Genomic DNA, 27,416 nt, shown 5'->3' with positions numbered 1-27,416 from the left:
AGGAAAAAAAAAAGGCTGAAAAAAAATACCCACCAATTTCAATTGGAGGCTCTCTCAGGAATATAACCTTGATGAAGATAATTTAGTCACAGTCACTCACATTAGAGGTAATGTAGTATTCTACATAGCCAATCTCACCAGATAAGGCAGGATGAATTCATTCTACATTTACTGGGATCAAAAGTTACAAGAAACAGATACAGCCTGACCTCTCAAGGGTTGTTCTGGCATTTATCTTACTCAGAAAGAGATGGTTTAGTCTCTTTCACTCAGATCTTGGTATGAGGGAAACTCCCAGCAGAAATCAACAATAATATTAATACTGCTAAATATGTATCTGTCTCTCTACCGCTGTCACCAGGCTTAAAAGTCTCAGTATCACTAGTTTTCCTCTATGAAGAATAAATAGCACTGTATCTAGAGCAATTAAGGAATAAACCAGAAAAGCTACTGTGCACTTCCGAGGCCTTTCTTGGGGTGAGGGTATTATGTCTGCTCCATTCCAGATCAGTCCATCTAATTAGAGACATAATCCAACAAGATTATACATAGGGAGATAGGGAGTTTGATAGATGGATAGAGAGTAGATAAACACACAGTTGGCATTCACTTTTGAAGATGATGATCCTGACAGCATGGCCCTGAACATGCAGACAATTGAGGCTGAAATTATCAATGTGCAGGGAACATATCCACTAATTCTGTTATATTGTGCTCTCCCAAGTGCTTAGTAGTGCTCTGCACATAGAACTCAATAAATATGACTGATAGATTTATTCAGTTGTATTTATTGAACACTTACTGTATGCAGAGCACTGAACTAAGCACCTGGGAGAATTAAATATGGCAAAAAACAGACACCTTCCCTGCCCACAACGAGTTTACAGTCTGTGTGACCAGTCTGAAATCTTTGCTCTTCATTCATTCAATCGTATGTGAGCGCTTACTATGTGCAGAGCATTGTACTAAGTGCTTGGGAAGTACAAGTTGGCAACATATAGAGACAGTCCCTACCCAACAGTGGGCTCACAGTCTAGAAGGGGAAGACAGAGAACAAAACAAAACATTAACAAAATAAAATAGAATAAATATGTACAAATAAAATAGAGTAATAAATACATACAAACATATACAAATATACAGGTGCTGTGGGGAAGGGAAGGAGGTAAGGTGGGGGGATGGAGAAGAGGAGGAGGAGGGGGAGAGGAAGGAGTGGGCTCAGTCTGGGAAGGCCTCCTGGAGGAGATGAGCTCTTAGTAGGGTCTTGAAGGGAGGAAGAGAGCTAGCTTGGCGGATGTGCGGAGGGAGGGCATTCCAGGCCAGGGGGATGACATGGGCCGGTGGTCGATGGTCTTGACCCCACCTCACCTTCTAGTTATTGCCCCAACTCCCTCCTACCATTCCTTTCCAAACTCCTTGAACGAGTTGTCTACATACGCTGCCTCGAATTCCTCAACACCAACACTCTCCTCGACCCCGTCCAGTTTGGCTTCCGTCCCTTACATTCCACGGAAACTGCCCTCTCAAATGTCACCAATGACCTCCTGCTTGCCAAATCCAATGACTCATACTCTATCCTAATCCTCCTCGACCTCTCAGCTGCCTTTAACACTGTGGACCACCCCCTTCTCCTCAACATGCTATCCAACCTTGGCTTCACTAACTCCATCCTCTCCTGGTTCTCCTCATCTCTCCGGTCATTCATTCTCAGTCTCTTTTGCAGGCTCCTCCTCCCCCTCCCATCCCCTTACTGTGGGGGTTCCTCAAGGTTCAGTTCTTGGTCCCCTTCTGTTCTCGATCTACACTCACTCCCTTGGTGACCTCATTCGCTCCCACAGCTTCAACTACCATCTCTACTCTGATGACACCCAAATGTATATCTCTGCCCCTGCTCTCTCCCCCTCCCTCCAGGCTTGCATCTCCTCCTGCCTTCAGGACATCTCCATCTGGATGTCTGCCCGCCACCTAAAACTCAGCATGTCCAAGACTGAACTCCTTATCTTCCCTCCCAAACCCTGCCCTCTCCCTGACTTTCCCATCACTGTTGACGGTGCTACCATCCTTCCAGTCTCACAAGCCCGCAACCTTGGTGTCATCCTCGACTCCGCTCTCTCATTCACCCCTCACATCCAAGCCGTCACCAAAACCTGCCGGTCTCAGCTCCGCAACATTGCCAAGATCCACCCTTTCCTCTCCATCCAAACTGCTACCCTGCTCGTTCAAGCTCTCATCCTAACCTGTCTGGACTACTGTATCAGCCTTCTCTCTGATTTCCCATCCTCTTGTCTCTCCCCACTTCAATCCATACTTCATGCCGCTGCCCGGATTGTCTTTGTCCAGAAATGCTCTGGGCATGTTATTCCCCTCCTCAAAAATCTCCAGTGGCTACCAATCAACCTGTGCATCAGGCAGAAACTCCTCACCCTCGGCTTCAAGGCTCTCCATCACCTCGCCCCCTCCTACCTCACCTCCCTTCTCTCCTTCTACAGCCCACCCCGCACCCTCAGCTCCTCTGCCGCTAATCTCCTCACCATGCCCCGTTCTTGCCTGTCCCTCCATCGACTCCCGGCCCACGTTCTTCCCCTGGCCTGGAATGCCCTCCCTCTGCCCATCTGCCAAGCTAGCTCTAGCTCTCTTCCTCCCTTCAAAGCCCTTCTGAGAGCTCACCTCCTCCAGGAGGCCTTCCCAGACTGAGCCCCCTCCTTCCTCTCCCGCTCCTCCCCCTCTCCACCCCCCCGCCTTGCCTCCTTCCCTTCCTCACAGCACCTGTATATATGTTTGTACATATTTATTACTCTATTTTACTTGTACATATCTATTCTGTTTATTTTATTTTGTTAATATGTTTTGTTCTCTGTCTCCCCCTTCTAGACTGTGAGCCCACTGTTCGGTAGGGACCGTCTCTATATGTTGCCAACTTGTACTTCCCAAGCGCTTAGTACAGTGCTCTGCACACAGTAAGTGCTCAATAAATACGATTGATTGATTGATTGACAGCTGAGAACGAGGCACGGTGAGGAGATTAGTGGCAGATCTTAATGATAGATCTTGCTGGGCTAGTGATATTTCCCCCCTGCTCTCCCCGAGAGAGCCTTTTTGTGGTGAACCTGACTTTTAGATTTGTGTGATGATTCTGCTCAAAGTGAGCAACTCATCTCTTGCTTGCTGCTCACCAATCTTCTCTTGTCCACTGCATGGGTCTCCCAACAGTGTGCTGAGACCCCCAACTTCAAAGGTTATTGAAATCACATCTCCTTCAAGAGAGCTCCGCGTATATGCCTTCATTTCCCTTATTCCCTTTCCCTTCTGGGTCTCCTATCATTTTGATCTGTAACCTTTAGGCACTTGATATTCAGCCCATCACCAGCCCTCCATCACTTATGCACATATCAGTAATATATTTTAATGCCTGTCTCCCTCTCTAGACTGTAAATTCCTGATGGGCAGGGAATGTTTCTACTAACTCTGTTCCATGTTATTCTTCCAAGTACTTAATACAATGCTCTGTACATAGTAAGCACTCCAATCAATGAGTCAATAGTAAATACTCAAAAAATACCATGTGCAGAGCACATGTTTTAAGTGCTTGCATGGCTTAATGGAAAGAGCACAGGCTTTGGAGTCAAAGGTCATGGGTTCAAATCCAAGCTCCACCACTTGTCAGCTGTGTGACTTTGGGCAAGTCACTTGACTTCTCTGTGCCTCAGTTACCTCATCTGTAAAATGGGGATTAAGACTGTGAGCCCCCCGTGGGACAACCTGATCATCTTGTAACCTCCCCAGCGCTTAGAACAGTGCTTTGCATATAGTAAGTGCTTAATTAATGCCATTATTATTATTACTACAAGTACAGACATTCCTTTGATAGAAGATTATGTTGGGCACGATTTTGATTGGATTATGGATTTGGATGTCAGCCTTTCACTTAGCATCCTGCTGTCTTCTATTCTTCTCATGGTCCACCCAACATCTTCTCATGGTCCACCCAACAGAACCGTGTTGGAGTGACAGTTGCTTCAAATCTGATGAGCTGATCTATTTACTTTTTAATGGTATTTGTCAAGTGCTTACAGTGTCCCAGGCACAGTACTAAGCACTGGGTTTTATAATGACAGTATTTGTAAAGCACTTACTATGTGTCAGACACTCTTAAGAGCTGGGTAGATACAAGATCATCAGGTTGGATATGCAAGCTAATCAGGTTGGACAAAGTCCATGTCCCACATGAGGCTCTCACAGTCTTAATTCCCATTTTACAGATGTGGTAACTGAAGCACAGAGAAGTTTCTACAGCAGAAGTGGAATTAGAACCTAGGTTCTTATTTCCAGGCCTCTGTTCTACCCATTAGGCCACACTCCTCCTCAGTTGTGTTCCAGGACCTCATTACTGACCACTTAATGTTGGGAATGATCTGTAGGTGGTACTGATCAATCGTGCTCATTGAGAATTTACTATGTGCAAAGCAATGTAGTAAGCACAATATCACAGTCAATGGACATGTTCCCTGAACAAAATGAGCTTACAGTCTAGAAGGGGAGACAGACATTAATATGAATAAATTATGGATATGTACAGAAGTGCTAATGAAGCTTGATGCTATCCAAGTCTCAGCAGCACAGCGCAGCTTATACACCATCAAGCTAGTAGGGAATTTTTTACTGCAAAGTCTCTACTCTGTTTTAGTTTTCCATTCCATTCTCTCCTTCATCTATTAATCAAGCAACCAATGGAATTTATTGAAGTCATGTGCAAAGCTCTCTCCTAAGCACTTGGGAGACTACAGTAGAGTTGGTAGACATGTTCCCTGCCCATAAGGACTAGTCTATAAGAGGAAAGAGATATTTTTTTTAAAAATATGGTTCTTCACATAAGTACTGTGGGGCTGAAGTTGGGGTGAATATCAAGTGTTTCAAGGGGTAGATCCAAGTGTGTAGGGGACAGAAAAGGGAGAGCAAATAGGAAAAATGAAGGCCTTTTGGAGGAGATGGGATTTTAGTAAGTCTTTGAAGGTGAGAAGAGTGGTGGTCTGTCAGATGTGATGGAGGAGTGAGTTCCAGACAAGAGATGGGATGTGGGTGAGGGGTTGGTAGAGAGACAGATGGAGAGACAGTAAGTAGGTTGGTGTTACATGAGTGAAGAGTGTGGTTTGTACATTGCATAGAGTGCAGATGAGAGAGAATTTGTTGACAATATTAGGTTCTACGTTGCCTCAAGATCTTGGGTTGCCAAATAGGTTTCCTAGGTGCAGACAGGTTCAGTTAAATCGATGTAGATTCATTGTCAGTCCACAGCACTGTACCAAATGTGCAAAATGATAGATAGCCATTTGATTGCCTTTGCTGCCATCACTTTGTATCACACTGGTGAGATACTAATTTTGTAAAAGCAATGGTATTTATTGGAATACATGTTTTGAGCAAAGCAATGCACTTGGGAAGTACAATACAATGATCTCTGTGAGAAGCTTACAATCTAGTGGGCTGATTTAAGGACTGAGGAAAGGTACCTGGCCTGTGTTGGGCTCACAACCTTAAAAAAAAAAAGTGTGAACCGGTGGTGGATACACAGGTAATATGTTAAAAATGTGCATCTCCTCCAAGAGGCTTTCCCAAACTAAGCCCCTCCTTTCCTCTCCTCACACTCCCTTCTGCATAGCCCTGACTTGCTCCCTTTTTCACCCCCCCTCCCAACACTTATGTGCATATCTGTAATTCATTTATTTGTATTGATGTCTGTCCCCCCTCCTTTTAGACTGTGAAAATCAAAGTGTCTGTTGACTGTTGTACTCTCCCAAGCACTTAGTACAGTGCTCTGCACACAGTAAACATTCAATACGATTGATTGAATGTGTGAAACAATTAGCAAAGTAGAAAGTAATCCTTCCAGTAGTAGCCACAGCATTTAGTCAAAAGAAGAGTTTTCAGCCTTCTCCCTGCTCCAACAGGAGCATCCCTTATCTGATAGTCACAATCTTCCCAGTGTCTTAAATGCTCAGAAGGCATGACACAGCCTTCTGGATCCTGTGCCTTCATGTCAAAATCCTCCTGAAGCCCCCACCTTACTTCTTGTAATGTGTGTGGTGAACCACCCATACCAGCCTTCCAGAGTCTGATTGCACAGAGCCATAGATAGCAGAGGTTAAGAATGTTGTCATTGACTCCTGCTGCCTCTTCAAAATGAGGTGCTGCTCTATCCAAGTCCATTTCATAATAATAATGATAATAGTAATGATGACATTTAAGTACTTACTATGTGCAAAGCACTGTTTTAAGCACTGGGGTAGATACAAGGTAATCAAGTTCTCCCACATGGGGCTCACAGACAATCCTGATTTAACAGATGAGGTCACTGAGGCACAGCGAAGTTAAGTGACTTGCCCAAAGTCAAACAGCTGACAAGTGGTGGAACCGGAATTTGAACCCATGACCCCTGTCTCCAAAGCCCATGCTCTTTCCACTGAGCCATGCTGCTTCTCTGTTACTGCTGAGTGTGGATCTCATGCCTGCTCTTGGTAATGTGAAGAGGCTTTAGTAATAATAATGGTATTTGTTAACCTCTTACTATGTGCCAGGCACTATACGAAGCACTGGGGTAGATATAAGATAATCAGTTGGATACAGTCCATGTCTGATGTGGGGCTCACAGGCTTCAGCCCCATTTTACAGGTAAGGTAACTAAGGCCCAGAGAAGTGAAATGACTTGCCCAAGGTTACACAGCAGACACGTTGGGGAGCCGGGATTAAAACCCAGGTCCTTTTAACTCCCAGGCCCGTGATCCATCCACTAAGGTGTGCTGTTTCTCTACTTACTGATTAACTGACCAAAGCAGAAGTCTCCTAAAGGACAGAGACCCTGCCCAATTTCCATCTGTAGATTCTTTCCCAGCACTTTGCATTAAAGGTGGCTGACACTGAGGTTGAGGGGCATCATGTGACCTATGTTGGAGTACCCAAACTGTATCAAGCGCTTAGTACAGTGCTCTGCACACAGTAAGCGCTCAATACGAATGATGATGCATACATGCTGGAATAGTGGAAAGAGCTGAAGGATGTGTGTGTGTTTTTTTTGGGGGGGTGGCGGGGGCGGGAACAGGCATCAGGCAGTGAATGGCAGTAGCAAAAAAGGGAAGAATTCTAGGACTGGGACAGATTCCCACTGCAGCTGGGATCAGGGCAGTTATGAGCACAGTGGATAACCAAAAATAAGACAACAAAAATAGATAATCCCATCATCACCAGAAGGACTATTGATGATGGTCATAGCGAAGAGGCAGGGAAACTTTTCCGGCCCTTCTCTGGTCAATCAGATAGATGTTCTCTCCAAACGGATCATACTAGCTGACCCGACCATGACCTTTCAACAAGGACTGAGCAGACTCCTGTCCGGAGGTACCCAAAAATATGCAGATACACTTCAGAAACATCCCAAATTCTCAGAGTGATGTCAGAGGTGACAAAGCTCATTTTTTGAGGTAGGAATACTGGAGGGGGTAAAATAGAGATCGGGAGCACTGATCTTTGCTCTGTGGCTTTGGTGAGCTCAGCAGGCCGGAGCCCCCTGATGTGCGGAGCAGAGCAGGGTGAGCCCATCCACTGTGTTGCTTTGGGCTTCTTCCAACATCATCTGGATAGGAAGAAGCAGCGTAGTTTAGTGGATAACACACAGGCCTGGGAATCTGTAGGATGTGAGCTCTAATCCTGGCTCCACCACTTGTCTGCTGGGTGACCTTGGCAAAGTCACTTCATTTTTCCATGTCTCAGTTACCTAATCTGTAAAATGGGGATTAAGACTGTGATCCTTCTGGGATATACTCACTGTGTCCAAACTAGCTTGCATCTACCCTAGTACTTAGAACAATACCATAAAAACAAAAACAAACCCAATCCCTGCCTCACAATCGTCTCCTATTATAGTCTCTCAATTTGCTTAGTACAGTGCCAAACATGCAGTGGTTACTCAAATACTATTGATTGATGCTCTCAGGACAATTGAAAGCAGCCCACACCCTACTTCTACCTGGCCCTTCTGATCTATTAGCTATTAGACTATTAGAGACAGAGCTAACAATTAGCCATGCTCCCTCTACTGAGTAATATCTGTAGAATTTCCCCAGAGGGCCTCACACAGTCCAGTGCACAGTTTAGCAGGGGCTTCCTGCCACATAGCTAGGAGGGACAAGCAGGAATCCTAGTACCCAGTGGGGGTCAGATTTGGCCTGGTTCCAGTGGGCCCCCCATAAATGATTTCCTGATTTTAAGTACACTTTCCTGACACACTTCAGGGATTTCCCAGCTGTGCCTGGGATTATCTAGGGCTCCCACAAGCAGATTGGAAATTCCCCAGACCGTCCCCAGGCTCCTGGTCCTTCCTAGTCCAAGGGACAATATGAATAGTAGGAAGTGCATAGGCCTAGGAGCCAGAGAACAGAGATTCTTAACCCAACTCGGCAATTTTGGGCTAGTCACTTGATTTCCCTGTGCTTCAGTTTCTTCATATGTACAATGGGGATTGAATCCTATTCCCTCCTACTTAGACTGTGACCTCCATGTGGGAGAGGAACTGCGTCTACCCTGTTCATGTATCTACCCCAGCACTTAGTAAAGTGTTTGGCCCACAATAAGTGATTCCCTGGTTGGGAGGTGGAGCGCTGACTAACCTACTTGTCCCAAAGATCACCTTCTAGATCCCATTGTCCAGTAAGGCCCTTCCTGAACCGTGCAACTCAGCAGCAGGAACTACAGAGGAAGGGACAGGGTGATAATCAGTGAGTCAATCGTATTTAGTGTGCAGAGTACTGTACTAAGCTCTTGGGAGAGCACAATATAACAGATATTCCCTGTCCACAACTAGCTTACAGTCCAGAGGGGGAGACAGACATTAATATAAATTTCAGATATGTACATAAGTGCTGTGGGGCTGGGAAGCAGGGGGGGGATGAATAAAGGGAGTCAGCCAGGGCAATGCAGAAGTGAGAGGGAGAAGAGGAAAGGAGGACTTAGTCTGAAGAGGTCTGAAAGGAAACTAACATAGGTTCCAATATCAGTCATACAGGACACAGGAGAGGCCATCTTAAACCCAGACCACTGGCCATCTGAGGAAGTCGTCACAGACCATGAGAGTCAGAGCAGCAGATGGTTAAGGCACAGAGTGATTCATCGGTTTGTGTGGTGGTGCCCTTCAATCCACAGTCTGAGTGCCAACACTTTTCTACAAGGCTACTTTGTCAAACAAAATTCCTCAAGGACGACTGACAAGCTTCCAAGCCTCACTCTTTTGTGGTGAGCTGGCATCTTCCTTTCTTAGTTAGCAGCTTGTCTATGCATTCCAAGTCACCTGCCTTCATCCATTCCCTTTCAGTTTAGAATGTCCTCATCTTAGGTTTTGTTCTAAATTATATTTTACAGTTTAGTAGGCCCTGGTGGCAGAGGCTTTGGTGGAAAGAGTCTGAATATTCAACGTTCACCTTCAACCAACAAGAAAATTATGTTCCTTCTTTTTCCTTTCTGTGACTCCTGCAGACAGGAAGGGAAGATGCTGACACTTTACCCCAGTTAGCTAACACCATCAGGGATTTCTGTGTCTCATACCATGAAGAAATGTCCATTGTCAGCTTCAAGAAATATAACACCAATTCCATTTCTGAGAATGAGCACAACTCTTCTGCTCTATAGAGGACAGTTTGCACGGGCGAGGAGGGCAGAAGAATTGCAACCATTAATGGTGCAATAAGGTTTGGGCATCGATTTCTAGGAAACGGTCATGGCGCGCGCACACACACACACACACACACACACACACACACACACACGCTCGAAGTAAAGTGATTCTGAGAGGGATTTGACATGTGCGAGGAAGCATAGAGACAGTCATAAACAGTTCTCGCCAAATACTAGCCATAGCTATTCCAGAATACCCTTCTACGCATGTCAAAATGCTTTGCAGTCAGTGGTACTGAGGTCTTCATTTGTAATAATAATAATAATAATAATAATAATAATATTTGTTAAGCACTTACTATGTGCCAAGCACCATACTAAATGCTGGGGTGGATACAAGTAAATAGGGTTGGACACCGTCCCTGTCCCATATGGAGTTCGCAGACTTGATCCTCATTTTACAGATGAGGTGACAGAGAAGAGAAGTGATTTGCCCTAGGTCACACAGCAGACAAGCGGTGGAGTTGGGATTAGAATTCATGACCTTCACAACCTATGCACAATCTACTACTCCTTGCTGCTTCACTTTAGAGTAGAAGCATTTGCACAGAGCACTGTACCAAGTCCTTAGGAAAATAAAATACAGTTGGTGGACATGGTATCTGTACTCAGGGAGTTTAAAGTCTAAAAGGCAGGGAAGACAGCCATTATAATGCTACAGGTAAGGAAATCAACCAAGTATGAGGACCAGGGTGGGTTGAGGAAGGGGAGAAGTAACCAAATTCTTGGGGGTGGGACTAAGCACATGGGAGAGGCAGTATAGAGGAAAAAGATGGGGGCAGATGAAAACTTACCCAGGAAGGCTTTCTGGAGGAAATAGAATTTCAGTAGACCCTAAGCTCCTTGTGGGCAGGGTTTGCATCTACCAATTCTATTGTACTGTACTTTCTAAGCACTGAGTAGAGTCTTCTTCACACAGTAAGCACTGTGGGAGAGTGTGAGCAAGGGGGTCCATGATGGGTGAGGTGAGGGACAGTGAATCACCTCACCCCCTCCTACCTCACCTCCCTTCTCTCCTTCTACAGTCCAGTCCGCACCCTCTGCTCCTCTGCCACTAACCTCCACTCTACCTCATTCTCATCTGTCCCATCGTCGACCCCCGGCCCACATCCTTCCCCTGGCCTGGAATGCCCTCCCTCCACACATCCACCAAGCTATCTCTCTTCCTCCCTTCAAAGCCCTACCTCCTCCAAGAGGCCTTCCCAGACTGAGCCCCCTTTTCCCTCTCCTCCTCCACATCCCCCCGGCCCTACCTCCTTCCACCCCTCACAGCATTTGTATATATATTGGTACAGACTTATTACTCTATTTTACTTGTACGTATTTACTATTCCATTTTTTAATGATGTGCATATAGCTTTAATTCTATTTGTTCTGACGATTTTGACACCTGTCTACATGTTTTGTCATTTGTCTCCCCCTTCTAGATTGTGAGCCCATTGTTGGGTAGGGACCATCTCTATATGTTACCGACTTGTACTTCCCAAGTGCTTAGTACAGCGCTCTGCACGCAATAAGCGCTCAATAAATACGATTGAATGAATGAGTGAATGAATAGGATGGTATTTAAGGAGCAGAGTGTGCAACCTGGGTTGGAGTGGGCAGGAATGGTAAGTAAGGCATTTCCCTAATGGACGTGCCCGTAGTTAGTCTGACTAGCAGAAGAGAGCTATCAGAATTACTTTCCTGGGACCCCATTATCATATCCCATTTCTACACACACACACACACACACACACACACACACACACACACACACACACACACACACACACACTTCCCAGCTATGCAGTTGCATTGGTGAGAGTGAAGATGGTAAAAGCTGAGTCTGGCATAAACTTCCTCCCCATTGACTCACTCACACTCCCTCCACCATGCAGCAGGCTGAAATTGCATCCACACAGAAGATGGCCCAATTGTCTCTCTCTCAAGCTTAGAACTTCTCCAGGGCAACAGGTCAGCCCCATTGTTACAGTCAGGGAGACCAGCAGCAGAATATTTGGGGTCCCATTGTATCTCAGGTGCTGAAAATGGAACATCTCCCCAAGCAAAGCAATGGGAGACAAAATGGAGTCACTTCTCTCTTTTTGATTTATCAGGAAGTTAATTGAAAAGTTAGCTCTCTCCTGCTATGACAGGTTTTCAATGCACAAATGGAACTGCTTAAGCTGCAGATTTGTCACTGCTAACCTGCTTGTCCCAGCCCGGCTGGAGTGCGAAATGAAAACACTCCATTCACTGGACAGTTATTAATCTTTCCTCTGCTGGGCAATAGGGCAGAGCTCTACTGAGGAGAATATGTAGATGTTTTTCTCAAAAGCCCAGAAGTCATCTTCTGTGGCATATGGAAGCAAAGGGCTTCAGTCACAAGTGAATTAAGCAGAAGGGCCCCCTCACCCCAGGAGGGGCATCCAGTGATGTTTGCAATCGGTTCCCCAGGACACCTCAGCACACCTAAACCAGACAGACCCTCGGGCATTCCCCTAGAAGTGAAGCTATCCCCTCACCCCCCAGAGGAGGTTCCCGTTGCCAGTGCGGCATCAACCTGCCACAAGAAATATTCATTAGAGAAAATTGCATATTGCCTGATCAAAATAATCTGAGCTAAGAAGTTACTTAATGGAAATGCATAAATATTTACTTCTAATGTCCAAGTAATGTTAGAGATCTATTTTCAATCGTTTGTAAGAACACTTGAGCTAAAATAAATATTGTACTGGAATTTCCTTGTGAGGTAGCTCTAATAATTACAGATCAAGGTATTTTTAAGTACTTACTATGTGTTGGTAGATTAAGCCCTCATTTCCTCTTCTCCCACTCCCTTCTGTGTTGACCTGATATTCTCCCTTTATTTACCCCCATAGCAATTAGGTACATATCCATAATTTATTTATATTAATGAGATATATTAGTGAGCTCATTATGGGCAGGGAATGCATCCACCAACTCTGTTATATTGTAATCTTCCAAGCAAAGAGTACAGTGTTCTGCACACATCAGTGCTCAGTAAACACAAATTGATTGATTGATAGTTGGCAAAAAAATAAAATAAAAATCATATTCAGAAACTAAACTTATTGAAATCCACCAGCCATGTCTCTCAAACACTGAATGGCTCCCAAGTAGGATGGAGCCTGAATGTGGGAATCAACGTTTGCCCTAACTTACAGTCTGATGTAACCCATCAGACAAATGACATATACAATGTAGATGTAAACACACTTTTCCCTGCATGACCTCCAGCCTGGAGAACCTCACAAAACAAATTGTCTTGGCTTTCACTCCTCGGGGATGTCTGCATATGCCAAGAAAAGCATCCCACCTTCAAAAATGAATCAACTACAGATTTTCTGTCATGCTGATTGATTATCTTTCAGTTCTAAAGAGTATGTAAGGTTAAAAAGCATTTACAGATTCATTACAAGAATTGATCTATATTTTCTGTGGGGATGAAAGCAAATTTAAATCCAGGTTCTGTTCCAGTGAGTGAAACAATAAGTATTATTGTTTAATGAATTAAGCAGGAGCTAAATTAGGAGGAGAGCATTCTCTCAATTTGATTCCGGAACAGAGCACAGAAGTTGCTTTCTTATTTGTTCTTTGAATATCTGGGTGATAGAATGCCGTTTTAAAAATGTGACGGACTTGCTTTGGATATGTGCCTACATTTTATCCAAAGTTAGGCCTCTGATACCAAAAATGGTCTGAAAGAGCCTGGGCATTTTCACGAACTCACTTTTTATATCTTAATGGGGGGAAAAAAAATCAAAACTTGTTATCTTTACCCAGAAAGCTGTTAGAACCATCAGAATGCCTAAAACATTTCTCAAATCTCTGCAGGACATTTCCCAAGGTCCATTTACTCTGGTTTAGTTGGCCTTTCTCTCCTCTTAGTATCACACCTGGCAAGTTTCCAGTACTCTACCGGTCTTGCCTATGGGAGGGAGAGCCACGCAGAGGCCTAACCATTCCATTCCTAGCTTGGGTAGGGGTTAGCGAGTGGAAGATAATCTGTTACAAGTCAAAACTCACCTGTGCTGGGCAGCAGCAGCACGAGGGAGAGAGACTCAAGTTTACTGCATGGAAACAGGCAGTGGTAAATCACTTCCGTACTTTTAACAAGAAAACTCAATGGATCCACTACCAGAACAAGTGCAGATGGAGAGCTGGGCATTCTGGGAGGGATGTGTCCATGGTGTTGTTATGGGTCGGAAACCACTTGACGGCATAAGACAAGTTTATCTTCTCATGCAGTCCAGAAAGGCACTTGCCATATCATCACCGGTATTTAATGATGATGGTATTGGTTAAGTGCTTACTATGTGCCAAGCACTGGGGTAGATACAAGGTAATCAGGTTGTCCCATGTAGCACTCACAGTCGATCCCATTTTACAGATGTGGTAACAGGCACAGAGAAGTTAAGTGACTTGCCCAAAGTCACTCAGCTAACAATTGGCAGAGCCAGGATTTGAACCCATGACCTCTAACTCCAAAGCCCGTGCTCTTTCCACTCAGCCACGCTGATTACTTTGTGCAAAGTACTGTACTGAGCATTTGAGAGAGTTCAGTACAACTGAGGTGATGGACACTTTCCCTCCCCACAATACGTTTGCAGTCAATGTAAATCAACGATTTATATTACATAATTTATAGATAGGCACATATGTGCTGTGGGGCTGAGAGTGGTGTCCACCTATTGACTTGGGTTTAATGTTTGTCGAAGTGCCCAAGCCGAGAAGGTCAAACTGAGTCAGGGATACATTCATCCATTTAATTCCAAGTCTCATTTTGTCTCCAGCTTTCTGGATGCTGGACAGAGACCATTTCTCATAATTGTGTCCATCTGCTTTGAGGCTCTGCAGGGATGGTGATAGGGCTTTTGCCTAATTAGTGCTATTTACTGAACGTTTTTGTGCAGAGCACTGTATTAAGGGCTTGGAAGGGTACAGAGTTGGCAGACATTCTTATGGGCAGGGAAGCTTAGAGTTTACAAGGGGAGCTATGCATTGATAAATAAAAGGTTTGTACATAGGCACTGTGGGGGTGAGGGTGGGGTGAATATCAAGTTTATAGGCATTACAGAAGGGAGAGGGAAGAATAGAAAATGGGGCTTAATTGGGGAAGGCCTCTTGGAGATGTGTTTATAATAAGCTTTGAAGGTGGGGAGAGTGATAGTCTGGCACATGAGGAGGGAGGGACTTCTAGGTCAGAGGGAGAATGTGGGAAAGGGATCAGAGATGAGGGGACTGGATAACCCTAACAATAGAAATTAAAAAATAACAGCAATAATAGTATTTGTTAAGTGTTTACTTAGTGCCACACACTGTATTAAGCACTGGGGTGAATACAAGCAAATCGGTTTGGACACAGTTCCTGTCCCACATAAGGCTCACAGTCTCAATCCCCATTTGACAGATGAAATAACAAGCACAGAGAAGTGAAGTGACTTGCACAAGGTCACACAGCAGACAAGTGGGGACCCTCAAATCCTCACCCCTAAATTCTTCCACAATATTTTTTTAAATGGTATTGGATAAGTGCTTATTACATACCAGCACTATAAGAAGCACTGGAGTAGTTACAAGCTAACCAGGTTGGACACAACTCACATGGGGCTCACAGTCTCAGTCCTCATTTTACAGATGAGGTAACTGAGGCACAGAGAAGTGACTTGCCCAAAGTCACACAGCAGACAAGTGACACAGCTGGAATTTGAAGCTCCCAGGTAGAATCCTCTCAACAGCAAGTAGATTATCTGGAGTAATCATGAGCAGTTCCTACTTCTAGAGACTTGCTGCTGGAAGCTGGAGTGGTTTTTCAGCCATCTTATTCCTACAGTAATCAATCAAGTGTACTTAATGAGTGTTTCCTATGTCAAGCACTTGGGAGAGTAGTGGAAAGAGCCTTGGCTTGGGAGTCTGAGGATGTGAGTTCTTACCCCAGCTCTGCCACTTGTCCACTGTGTGACCTTGGGCAAGCCACTTAACTTCTCTGCTAGAGAAGCAGCATGGCTCAGTGGAAAGAGCCCAGGTTTGGGTGTCAGAGGTCATGGGTTCTAATCCTGGCTCCACCGCTTGTCAGCTGTGTGACTTTGGGCAAATCACTTAACTTCTCTGTGCCTCAGTTACCTCATCTTTCAAATGGGGATTAAGACTGTGAGCCCCACATGGGACAACCTGATTACCTTGTATCTCCCCAGCACTTAGAACAGTGCTTGGCACATAATAAGCACTTAAAACCATCATTATTATTATTCTCTGTAACTCAGTTACCTCATCTGCAAAATGGGGATTAAGACAGTGCCACCCTGGGCAACCTGATTATCTTTTATCTACCCCTGTGTTTAGAACAGTGCTTAGTACATAAAAAGCACTCAACACCATAATTATTATTATTATTATTATTATTCTTAAAGACAGCTGGTAGACAACACCTCTCTAGCAAACTTGTGCCATCTTTCTCCTATCCTACACTACTACTTGAATTATTATAAAGCTAGATTTCAATATAGAGCACATAAGATATCAGCAGTCATCTCCAAAATGTATATCCATCCTCAGCATTTTCATCTTTACTTATACACATTTACAGAATTGTTATAAAATATATTTAACACTTAATAGGCCCCCTCCATCAGATTGTAAATTCCTTGGGGATAAGGAGATATCACTGACTTGTGTATTTCCCAAGGATTTAGTGCAATCCACTGTTACCACTGGAAGCTCAAAAAGCATTACTACTTCTAAAAACGTTTCACATTTCTTACTCAAGGAGCAAAAAGTAATAAAAGCCAAGTCAACATTTTCAGAGTTAACAAAGGATCAAATTTCATCACTACATTTTTACCCCTTCAAACTTACATACCTCCTCAATGACCCCTCTGGCCAGCCCACTTCAACTTGTAACCTCCTCCAAAAATCCAGCTTTTCAGGGTTGCAGTTTGTATCCTTTACTGACGAAAACACTCACTTAGCTTTCTCTCCCCACCCTCACTAATTCTTGCTCCCCTCTCACTACAATGTGGCCCACCTAATACACTCTTTTATTACCAACTACTCATTGTCCCACCCTCTCACTTCACCTGCCACTGATCCCTTAATCACACCCTCTAATTACCTTCCACTATACACCCAAGCAATCAACACTCCTCCCCGTTTCAAAGTCCTACTAAGGTCATATCTCCTTCAGGAAGTCATCTATAACTAATCTCATCCCATCTCCCAAGCCGTAGGTACTCATCATTCCCCTACCCCATAGCACACACACATATATATACACACACAGTAGCTTATTTTACCTGTAATTTATTTTAATGCCTGCCCTGCTATTGAACTGTAAGCATCGGGAGAGGAGGAGTTATGCCTAACAACTGTTTTCACCAAGGACTTAGGTATAGAGCTCTGCACACAGTAATTAAAAAATATCGAGAAGCAGCATGGCTTAGTGGAAAGAGCATGGGCTTGGGAGTCAGAGGTCATGAGTTCTAATTCCAACTCTGCCACTTGTCAGCTGTATGACTTTGGGCAAGTCACTTAACTTCTCTGTGCCTCAGTTACCTCATCTGCAAAACGGGAATCAAGACTGTGAGCCCGAAGTGGGACAACCTAATAACCTTGTATTTATCTCAGAACTTAGAACAGTACTTGGCACATAGTAAGCACTTAACAAATACCAACATTATTATTGTTATTAAATACTATTGTTTGATTATGACTCTACAGGAAAGGCTAGCTAGCTATCTCAATGACTACAACTTCTTCCTCCAAGCTTAGACCAGAATTTTCCTAAAAACGACTCACTCTCCTTTTAAAATTCTCTTTTTCGATCTGTTTGTTCACACCCTTTGCTAGTGAATCAACTCTGACTAGTTTATCTCTTACAGATTAAAGTGGAGCTTCAGGTTAATCACATCATGCCAACTGCCTTATCCTAAAGGGAGAGGAGCTTCTCCTGAGCAGTTTCCCTCAGTAATAAGAGTTTCCTGGGAGAATAAGCAGGTACACAAGCCCCTCCCAGTCTTTATTGTACTTCCATCAAGTTGATCTAAAAATATTCCTATTAATAACTAAAACAAAGTTCCTGTCACTCTAGATAACAGGCCAGTCTCAAATTGATATTAGGCTACTTAAATATCATGCCATTGCTTTCTGCCAAAGGATTTTTTTTTCTGCCTCCTCCCTCTCTCCACATGTAAATGCATCATGGATTGACCATCATATTCTCAGGCGAATTTTCTTAATCTACCTTGTTCTCAACTCTCCCACCTCCAGCCCTTTACTTACTCCAGTCCCCTAGCCTGGAATTCTCTCTTTCCTGCCTTCACCCCTCAAAAAAATCCCAAGAGCCACAGCACCTGTAGGGAGATTCCTCGGATTTGGATTATTTGCACTGTATAAATGGATATGCCTAGGGACCTGGGCCATTGCCTGACCAGTCCTTGAGATGGCACCCCTTGTTCAAAAAACTCCTAAAATCCCACTTCCTCAAAAAGTTTTCATCACTGATTCCTAATATTCCAACTCATATTACCTTACCAGCCAACATTAGTACTACCATATCTTAAGACTTGTGTATTCATGTTTATTTAATTACACATTCAATCATTAAGCTCTTTATGGGCAGGGAGCATGTCTGCTAATTCTGCTGTGCTTAGTACAGTACTGTGCATAGAGTAAGTGCCCATTAAATACCATTGGTTGATTGACTGATTGTTTGTTTTAAGTACTCTTTTTATAAATATATAGATCTCTAATAGAGTATAAGCTTCTTGGGGGCAAGAACCTGTCTCTCTTTTCTGTTGAAACTTTCCCAGGACTTAGCACAATGTATTGACCGAGGGGTCACTCTATAAATCTCATTATTACTAGTAGTAGTGGGCTGGATTCATTTATTCATTCAATCATATTTATTGAGCACTTACTGTGTACAGAACACTGTACTAAGCACTTGGGTAGAGAGATCTAGGTTGCAGTAAGAATCACCTTCAACACAATCCCTCTTGTCCCTCCCTTTGCAGGCCAGGCTGAGAACTCCATGGTCACATCTAAGAAAGCCCATGAGTAATAATAATAATAATAATGATAGACATTTATTAAGTGCTTACTATGTGCAAAGAACTGTTCAAAGTGCTGGGGATGTTACAAGGTGATCAGGTTGTCCCAAGGGGGGTTCACAGTCTTAATCCCCATTTTACAGTTGAGGTAACTGAGGCCCAGAGAAGTTAAGTGACTTGCCCAAAGTCATGCAACTGACAATTGGCAGAGCAGGGATTTGAACTCATGACCTCTGACTCCAAAGCCCGTGCTCTTTCCACTGAGCCACGCTGCTTCTCTATGGGAGTATTAGTTCCCATGTGCTTGGAGGACTGTCTTGATTCCTCTGTGGTATGAGTTGGTTTTCTAACAAAAAGGGAGCAAAGAAGTAGCAGCGTCATATACAAATCAAATGAGTTGGGGAAAGAGCAGACTACTTAAAAAAATGCCAAAAAATGAATGACCAGAATATGGAAAATTCCTTTCTTCTAAAAGGAAGCAGAAAGCACAGAGGAAATTAAGCATCAATTTATCAAAATGGACATTTGACAAGTCAAGAAAAAGTATCTCCAGGAATGGAGACATTATATACCCATTAATAATTATTTCAAACGTATAAAATCATCTGCTTGGTTTTCTTTACTTCTGAAATGGTCCCTTCCACCTTTGACATTTTTTTCCTTCCTTCCAAAAGTCAGGTAAATGTCAGTTCATGTTTCAAGGCAGAACAGAGGCTAGGAGGTGGATCAGAAAGATTATTCTAGAAGTGCACGACCATTAATATTGTTATAAACAGAATTGCTCATGAGTATGTGAAAAGAGTAATGCATTGGTGGGATGGATGAACATTTTTCACCTTCTTATCAGGAATACCAATATGTTGCCCAATTGCATTTTGTTTGAAATTGAATGCATACTAATTAGCAGCACTAGGTTCCATGAAAGATTTGCCCTTATGCTTGTCTTCATTTCCTTCCTTGATAAATGATTACATGCCAGAAAGGAATCCAAGCATATTTTTCCCCCTTTTGACTCCCAGTGCACTGCCAAATTTGCTTCCACATCATTCAAATTATTTGAGCTGATGCATGTTAGTAATGAGAATAAAAGTAGTGAGGATGGTAGGTGCTTGAATTCTCTCTGTCAGATGAGATAATAATAATAATAATAATTTTGGTATTTGTTAAGTGCTTACTAGGTGTCAAGCACTGTACTAAGCACTGGGGGAGATACAAGGTAATCAGGTTGTCCCACATGGGGCTCACAGTCTTAATCCCCATTTTCCAGATGAGGTAACTGAGGCTCAGAGAAGTGAAGTGATTTGCCCAAAGTCACACAGCTGATAAGTGGCAGAGTCAGGATTAGAACCCATGACCTCTGACTCCCAAGCCCTTGCTCTTTCCACTGTGCCACGCTACTTCTAAGCTCTCTCTCTGGAGTGTCCACCATCTTGGTGTCCATTCTTGGGCAAGTCACTTAACTTCTCTGTTCCTCAGTTTTCTCATTTGTAAAATGGGGATTAAGTCCTTCTCCCTCTTTAGACTGTGATCCCCGTGTGGGACAGGAACCATGTTCAACCTGATTATCTTATAATAACAATAAAAATAATGACGGCATATATTAAGCACTTACTATGTGCAAACCACTGTTCTAACCACTGGGGAGGTTGCAAGGTGATCAATTTGTCCCATGGGTGGCTCACAGTCTTAATCCCCATTCTACAGATGAGGTAACTGAGGCACAGAGAAGTTGATAATTGCCCAGGGTGACTTGTATCTACCACAGCACTTACGACAGTGCTTGGCCCATAATAAGTACTTAACAAATATCATAATTATTCATTCTGCCTCCACAGGGATAGACGGAGAGGGGCCAAATTGTTATCCATTGAAGTTTGCTACTGGGGGGAAAGCGTTTCATTCACTGGACCAGGAAGGTGAGAGTGGAGGAGAGGTTTGTTGTGCTTTCTTGACAGACCTCATCAGATAATAATAGTAATAATAACAATAATAATAATAATAATGGTATTTGTTAAGCAGTTACTATGTGTGAAGTATTGTTCTAAGCACTGGGGTAGATACAAGGTAATCAGGTTATCCCACAAAGGGTTCACAGTCTTACTCCCCAGTTTTACAGATGAGGTATCTGAGGCACAGAGAAGTTAAGTGGCTTGCCTAAGGTCACACGGCAGACAAGCAGCAGAGCCGGGCTTAGAACTCACATCCTCTTACTCCCAAACCTGTGCTCCTTCCACTAAGTCACACTAATTCTCTAACAGATGTGACTCAGCTGGTACACTTAGCTCCCCTAGTATGTCTATTTCATTTTTCTCCTCACCAATCCCTTGCTTACATTAATTCATTCATTAATCATATTTAACGAGTGCTTACTGTGTAAAGAGTACTGTACTAAATGCTTGGGAGAGTACAATATAACAATAAGTAGACACATTCCTTGTCCATAATGAGTTTACCTCCTCCTCATGTTTGGAGCTCCCTCCCCTTTATATTTGATGGATCACTGGTCTCCCCAGCTTCAAACCCCTACCAAAATCAGATCTTCTCCAAGAGATCTTCCCCAACTAATACCTCACTTACCTCTCTAAACCCTCCCTCTTGTGTTGTTTATAGACCTAGGTATGTTCTTCACCTGGGAATGTACCCCTTTAGCACTATGATATTCACCTTACCCCCATCACACAGAAGTTGAATCAATCAATCAATCATATTTTTTGAGTGCATACTGTTTGCAGAGCACTGTACTAAGTGCTTGGGATAGTACAATAAACGGAGTTGGCAGGCGTGTCCTCTACCCACAATGAGCTTAGAATCTAGAGGATGAGCTTTCAGATTAGACATGTACAGATCCAGCTGTAATTTATTCTAATGTCTCTCTCTCTCCTCCTCTAGTCTGTGAGTTCCTTGTGGCCAGGGATCATCTATACACATTTTCTTGTTTTGAATTCTCCTAAGCATACAGTATCACCTCTCAGGATCGCACCTGGAGAGTTTCCGGTACTCTACCCACGTAGACTATGGGAGGAAGAGTCAAGCAGAGGCCTACCCATGCCATCCCTAGCTTGGGCAGTGGCTAGCGAGTGGAAGGCAATCTGCTACAAGTCAAATCTAAACCTGTGCTGGGCAGCAGCTGCCTGGGAGAGACTCAAAGGCAGAGACTCAAGTTTACTTTGTGGAAGAAGGCAACGGTAAACCACTTTCATATTTTTACCGAGAAAACTCTATGGATCCACTACCAGAAAGATTACAGATGAAGGTGGGGCGTTCTGGGAGAGATGTGTCTATGGTGTCACTATGGACTGGACACGACTCAACAGCATAAGACTAGACCATCGTCTAGTAGAGTGCTCTGAAAATAGTAAGCTCTCAATAAATATCACTGATAGATTGACTGCTCATCCCTTTTGATGGAATGGACTGAATTCAGCAGAAATCCTAGTGAGAGTGTCTACTTACGTCTTGTTGAAGTCAATTTTGTTACTTTTCTCTACTGTTTCCTATTCTGCTAGCTCTCTCCTCTATCCACCTTCTACTTCATTCCCTGTACCTTGCATTTTATTTGTGTAATACAATTTTTCCATGTCTTCTCTTTTTCACAGATTGTTCAGCATTCCTTCTCTTTATTTATATTTTTGGTATTGGTATAGCTTTGCACTTCTGTTTATATACAGTGATGTTTTTCCAGTGACACCTACATTTACTAATGATAACAGGGGTATTTATTAAGTGCTTTCTATGTGCCAAGTACAGAACTAAGTGTTGGGGTAAACACAAAATAACTGGATTGGACACAGTCCCTGTCCCAGAAGGGGCTCACCATCTAAGGGAATGGGAGAACAGGTTGTTAATCCTCATTTTACAGGTGATGTAACTGAAGCCCAGAGATGTTAAGCAATTTGCCCGAAGTCATACAGAAGGTTCCACTAGGCTGAAGCTGGGTGTAGCTACTCTGTGGGGGTGACCCTGATACAGGAAAGTGTGCACAGGTGCACACACACACACACAAAGACATGCTGATGATAATGAATCTTTTCAGAGCTTAGCACAGTACTTGACTTACAGGAAGTGCTTAACAAATACCACAATTACTATTATTGCAAAAGTTATTTTCTGGACTGACTGCTGACAGTGAGCTCTTCTACTCACAGAACAAACTGGTGGAAGGACAAAAAATCCTAAGTTTGAATGGAAGGAGAATGTTTTGGTTCTTATCACCCTTGTCAATATCATCAGATTTCTCATCCCAGAAACACACAATCTGCCAATGCCCAATCCTGTCATTGTGTCCTATGTATAATAATAATGATAATGATGGTATTTGTTAAGCACTTACTATGTGCCAAGCACTGTATTTAGTGCTGGGGTAAATACAAGGAAATCAGTTTGTCCCACTTGGGGCTCACAGTTTTAATCCCCATTTTACAGATGAGGTAACTGAGGCATAGATAAGTTAAGTGACTTCCCAAAGCCACACAGCTGATAAGTGGCAGAGTTGGGATTAGAACCCATGACCTCTGACTCCCAAGCCCCTGCTCTTTCCAATAAGCCAAGCTGCTTCACTAAACTCAATGGAATCTGGCACTGGATGACCAATTGATGAGATTTTGCCCAGGAATCTCCATGATTACTCAAAAGTAAAAATCTCCACGCAACTTTTCCCATTGTCTGGATCGAAAATAAAATGTTCACCGAACACCTACTGAAAGGTGAACTGTGACCAGCAGCGGGGGTTCACACTTTCTTCCCAGCTTAGTATTGAGGTCTGAAGTCATGCCAACTTTTCTCATGAACTTTCCCCCAAAAAAGTGTATAGGATTGATGGATAAAAGGACCATTCAGAATTAACATAACTGAAAAGGGGGGGTTGCTTTGAGCATCACTTTCAACATGCCATAAAAAGATGTGACATTCATCTGTCCATTAAATGAAAAGAGAGAATCTTTTGATTATGAGACATTTTCCTTGCTCTACAATCATTCACTAACGCAACAGCGGTGGTATGAAAGGAAGGTTTAGTTTTTGTCAAAATTGTTCATTCTGTTTTTCCCTTGCATAGCTGCATTATGAGTGTGTTGTGATTTGGAATGTCCCCTGGGAATTCAAAGGTCATTTCAATGAAAAGTCTGTTGGTTTCCAGCATTGGACACCTAATTAGAAATCTTTAATCTCCTGTTTAATGGGGAAGAAAAAGAAAAGGGTCACAGGTGTCTTTACTTCTACATTTAATATAAAATAATTGGAAATAATTTCCCAGAGATAATGTTGGAAAGGCAATGAATTCCATAGGCCTGTTATTTCTCCAATGACATGTATCGATGTGGCATTTATTTTAGTCAATAAATCATTTACCAAGGAAGAAACCAAATAAAGGACAAGACAAAGTAACAGTTGGATCTGATATTTTCTAGAACCTCTACCATTGTGACACTTACCCCATCATTATTTAACATCTTATGCATTCCAACTACCGTGACATTTTTCTTTTAATTAAGCATTGTGGCTTATTCTTCCCACAACTCCATAGACAATCCATAAATGAAGAGATGTCTAGTGGTAAAGCAGTTGACAGAACAAGGTTATACCAGAACCAAGGGTAGAATCTAGTCTGCTTTGATCAGAAATTAAACATACAGGTGATTTATAGAGTACCAAATGTGAAAACCTCTTAATCAGCTAGCCCCAAACATGATGAAGTCAAATGGTTGGATTGGCGAGGAGTTCTGTGCGCAAGAAGGGATAAAGCCTGAAATTGGCCATAAGACCTAAGGTTCCTCTCCGAAGAACCTGTAAAGACTTGATACAGCAGTTAGAAATGCAGGAGCTCCTACAAAGGAGAAGGAAGAAGGGAGAGGAGGGTGGAAGGGTGAAGAGAAGAAAGAAAAAGGGGGAAAGGGGCAATGGGGGGAGATGCATAGGACTATCTATTAATCAATCAATGGACTGATGGCATTGAGTGGTAACAGAAGCCTTAATAAATAACATTGGTTGATTACTCTTTGCAAAGCACTGTATTAAACGCCTGGAAGAGTATAACACAAGAATGCCCTTTTTTAAAAAAATGGTATTTGTTAAGCTCTTACTACAGGCCAGATGCAGTTCTAGGCACTGGGGTAGATTCAAGCTAATCAGGTTGGACACAGTCCCTGTCCCACCTGGGGCTCACAGTCTTAATCTTCATGTACAGATGAAGTAACTGAGGCATAGAGAAGTGAAGTAACTAGCCCAAGTTCACAGAGTATACAAGGATTTTAACCCAGGACCCCAGGACTCCAAGGCCTGTGCTCTATCCAAAGTGCTTACTACTAATAATAATAATAATGATAATTTTAGTGGTATTTGTTAAGTGCTTACTCTGTGCCAAGCACCGTTCTAAGCTCTTGAGAGGATACAAAGTAATCAGATTGTCCCACATGGGGCTCACAGTCTTAATCACCATTTTACAGATGAGGGAACTGAGGCATAGAGAAGTTAAGTGACTTGCCCAAAGTCACACAGCTGACAGGCGGCAGAGCCGGGATTAGAACCCATGACCTCTGACACCCAAACCTGGGCTCTTTCCACTGAGCCATGCTGCTTAAGGGCTACTGTCCCAGGAAAAACTTATAAGGGAGGGTGAATAAGGTGGGGAAATGAGAGATTTGTCTGGGAAGACTTCTTGGAGCAGGTATAAATTTAATAGGGCATAGCATGTCAAGTAGGCAATAGTATGCAGGGAAGGAGAGTTCAATGAGACCCTGTCCTTTTGTTAGTGAGAGGATTAAGAAGATTTGAAAGAAGATAATATGATTAACTATCGCTGAATCATAGAAGAAAGCCAGGAGAGCACTGTTAATAATTTGGCAGACATAAAATCAAAGGTGTCAGGTCATGAGGTCAATAAGACTGGAGAACAGTACTCAGCTATCCCAGAGCTGAATAACAGAACATAGAAATCAAGCACATTTAATTGCAAAACACTTTCTGGCAAAAACACACTGGACTGAAGGGTCAAAAGTGAGCAACAATTCCAAATTCCATGGGATGCCAAAATGGGAAAGAAACAGCATCCAGAGTAGGAACCCAAGATAGGCAAGCTACAGATAAGGCTGGCATGAAGAAACTAAGACAGAGACAACAGTACATGTTGAGTCAAGGTTGAAGATACACCTGTCCTAGTGAAGTCTGTTTTAAACTGAGTGGGAGGAGGCAGTGGGACAGAGCTTTAAGACTCCCCCCCAGGGGCAAAATGATTAGGATGTAGGTTTAAGAAAAAGATCAATCTTTACTCCTTGTCATTTAGAAGGAGAATGTCTGCATTCCCTAGTCTATGTTAGAGACCATTATTTGGTGAGGCAATAAGATAAACACTTCCAAAATTGATAAGTTCTTGTTGGGTTCTTTGGAGTTATGGTTAATAGTTGAAGATACACTATGTAAATTACATACATAAATAGAGGCAGGATGGGTAAGGATGAATTAGAAATATGCTTTATGTTTTTCTTCTGCTGTAAAAATGTCAAGGATATGGGAATGAGAAATTTGAACTATTTTCCTGCTGCTCTTCATTTACAAATGGTTGTTTAGTGACTCCATGATAAACTACCTCCATATTTATATGTGTGTATGTTTATGAACATATATTTGTACATATGTATTTATGGAAAGAGATTGAAGGAGAGACAGAAAGAGGGAAATAACAGTCCATTGATTTCAGTGAGGTCAGTGCATTCTTATCCATGCCTGCAATTGTGGTTGTGAAGCTAGCAATGGACACTGTCAGTCAGTCAGCCAATCATATTTATTGAGCGCTTACTGTGTGTGGAGCACTGTATTTAGCACTTGGAAGAGTACTATATAACAAACATATTCCCTGCCCACAATGAGCTTACATTCTAGAGGGGGTGAGAGACATTAATACAAATAAATAAAATTAGAGATGTGTGCGTAAGTGCTGTGGGGCTAGCTGGGGGTGAAGATGAATAGAAGTAGAAAGCCAAGGTGATGCAGAAGGGAGTGGGAGAAGAGGAAAGGTAGGCTTAGTCAGGGAAGACCCCTTGGAGGAGATGTGCCTTCGGTAGGCCTTTGAAGGTGGGGAGAGTAATTGCCTATCGGATTTGAAGAGGGAGGACATTCCAGAAGAATGGAGCAGCGTGGCTCAGTGAAAAGAGCCCGGGCTTTGGAGTCAGAGGTCATGGGTTCAAATCCTGGCTCCGCCAATTGTCAGCTGGGTGACCCTGGACAAATCACTTCACTTCTCTGGGCCTCAGTTACCTCATCTGTAAAATGGGGATAAAGACTGTGAGCCCCACGTGGGACAACCTGATCACCTTGTAACCTCCCCAGCGCTTAGAACAGTGCTTTGCACATATTCATTCATTCAATCGTATTTATTGAGGGCTTACTGTGTGCAGAGCACTGTACTAAGCGCTTCGGAAGTACACGATGGCAACATATAGAGACAGTCGCTACCCAACAGTCGGCTCACAGTCTAGAAGGGGGAGACAGAACAAAACAAAACATACTAACAAAATAAAATAAATAGAATAAATGTGTACAAATAAAGTAAATAAATAGAGTAATAAATACATACAAACATGCATACATATATAGAGGTGCTGTGGGGAGGGGAAGGAGGGAAGGCAGGTGGGACGGAGAGGGGGAGGACAGGGA

This window comes from Tachyglossus aculeatus, chromosome 5, assembly GCF_015852505.1.
Source record: "Tachyglossus aculeatus isolate mTacAcu1 chromosome 5, mTacAcu1.pri, whole genome shotgun sequence".
Classification (NCBI taxonomy): domain Eukaryota; kingdom Metazoa; phylum Chordata; class Mammalia; order Monotremata; family Tachyglossidae; genus Tachyglossus; species Tachyglossus aculeatus.
Note: the sequence above shows the minus strand (reverse complement) of the source record.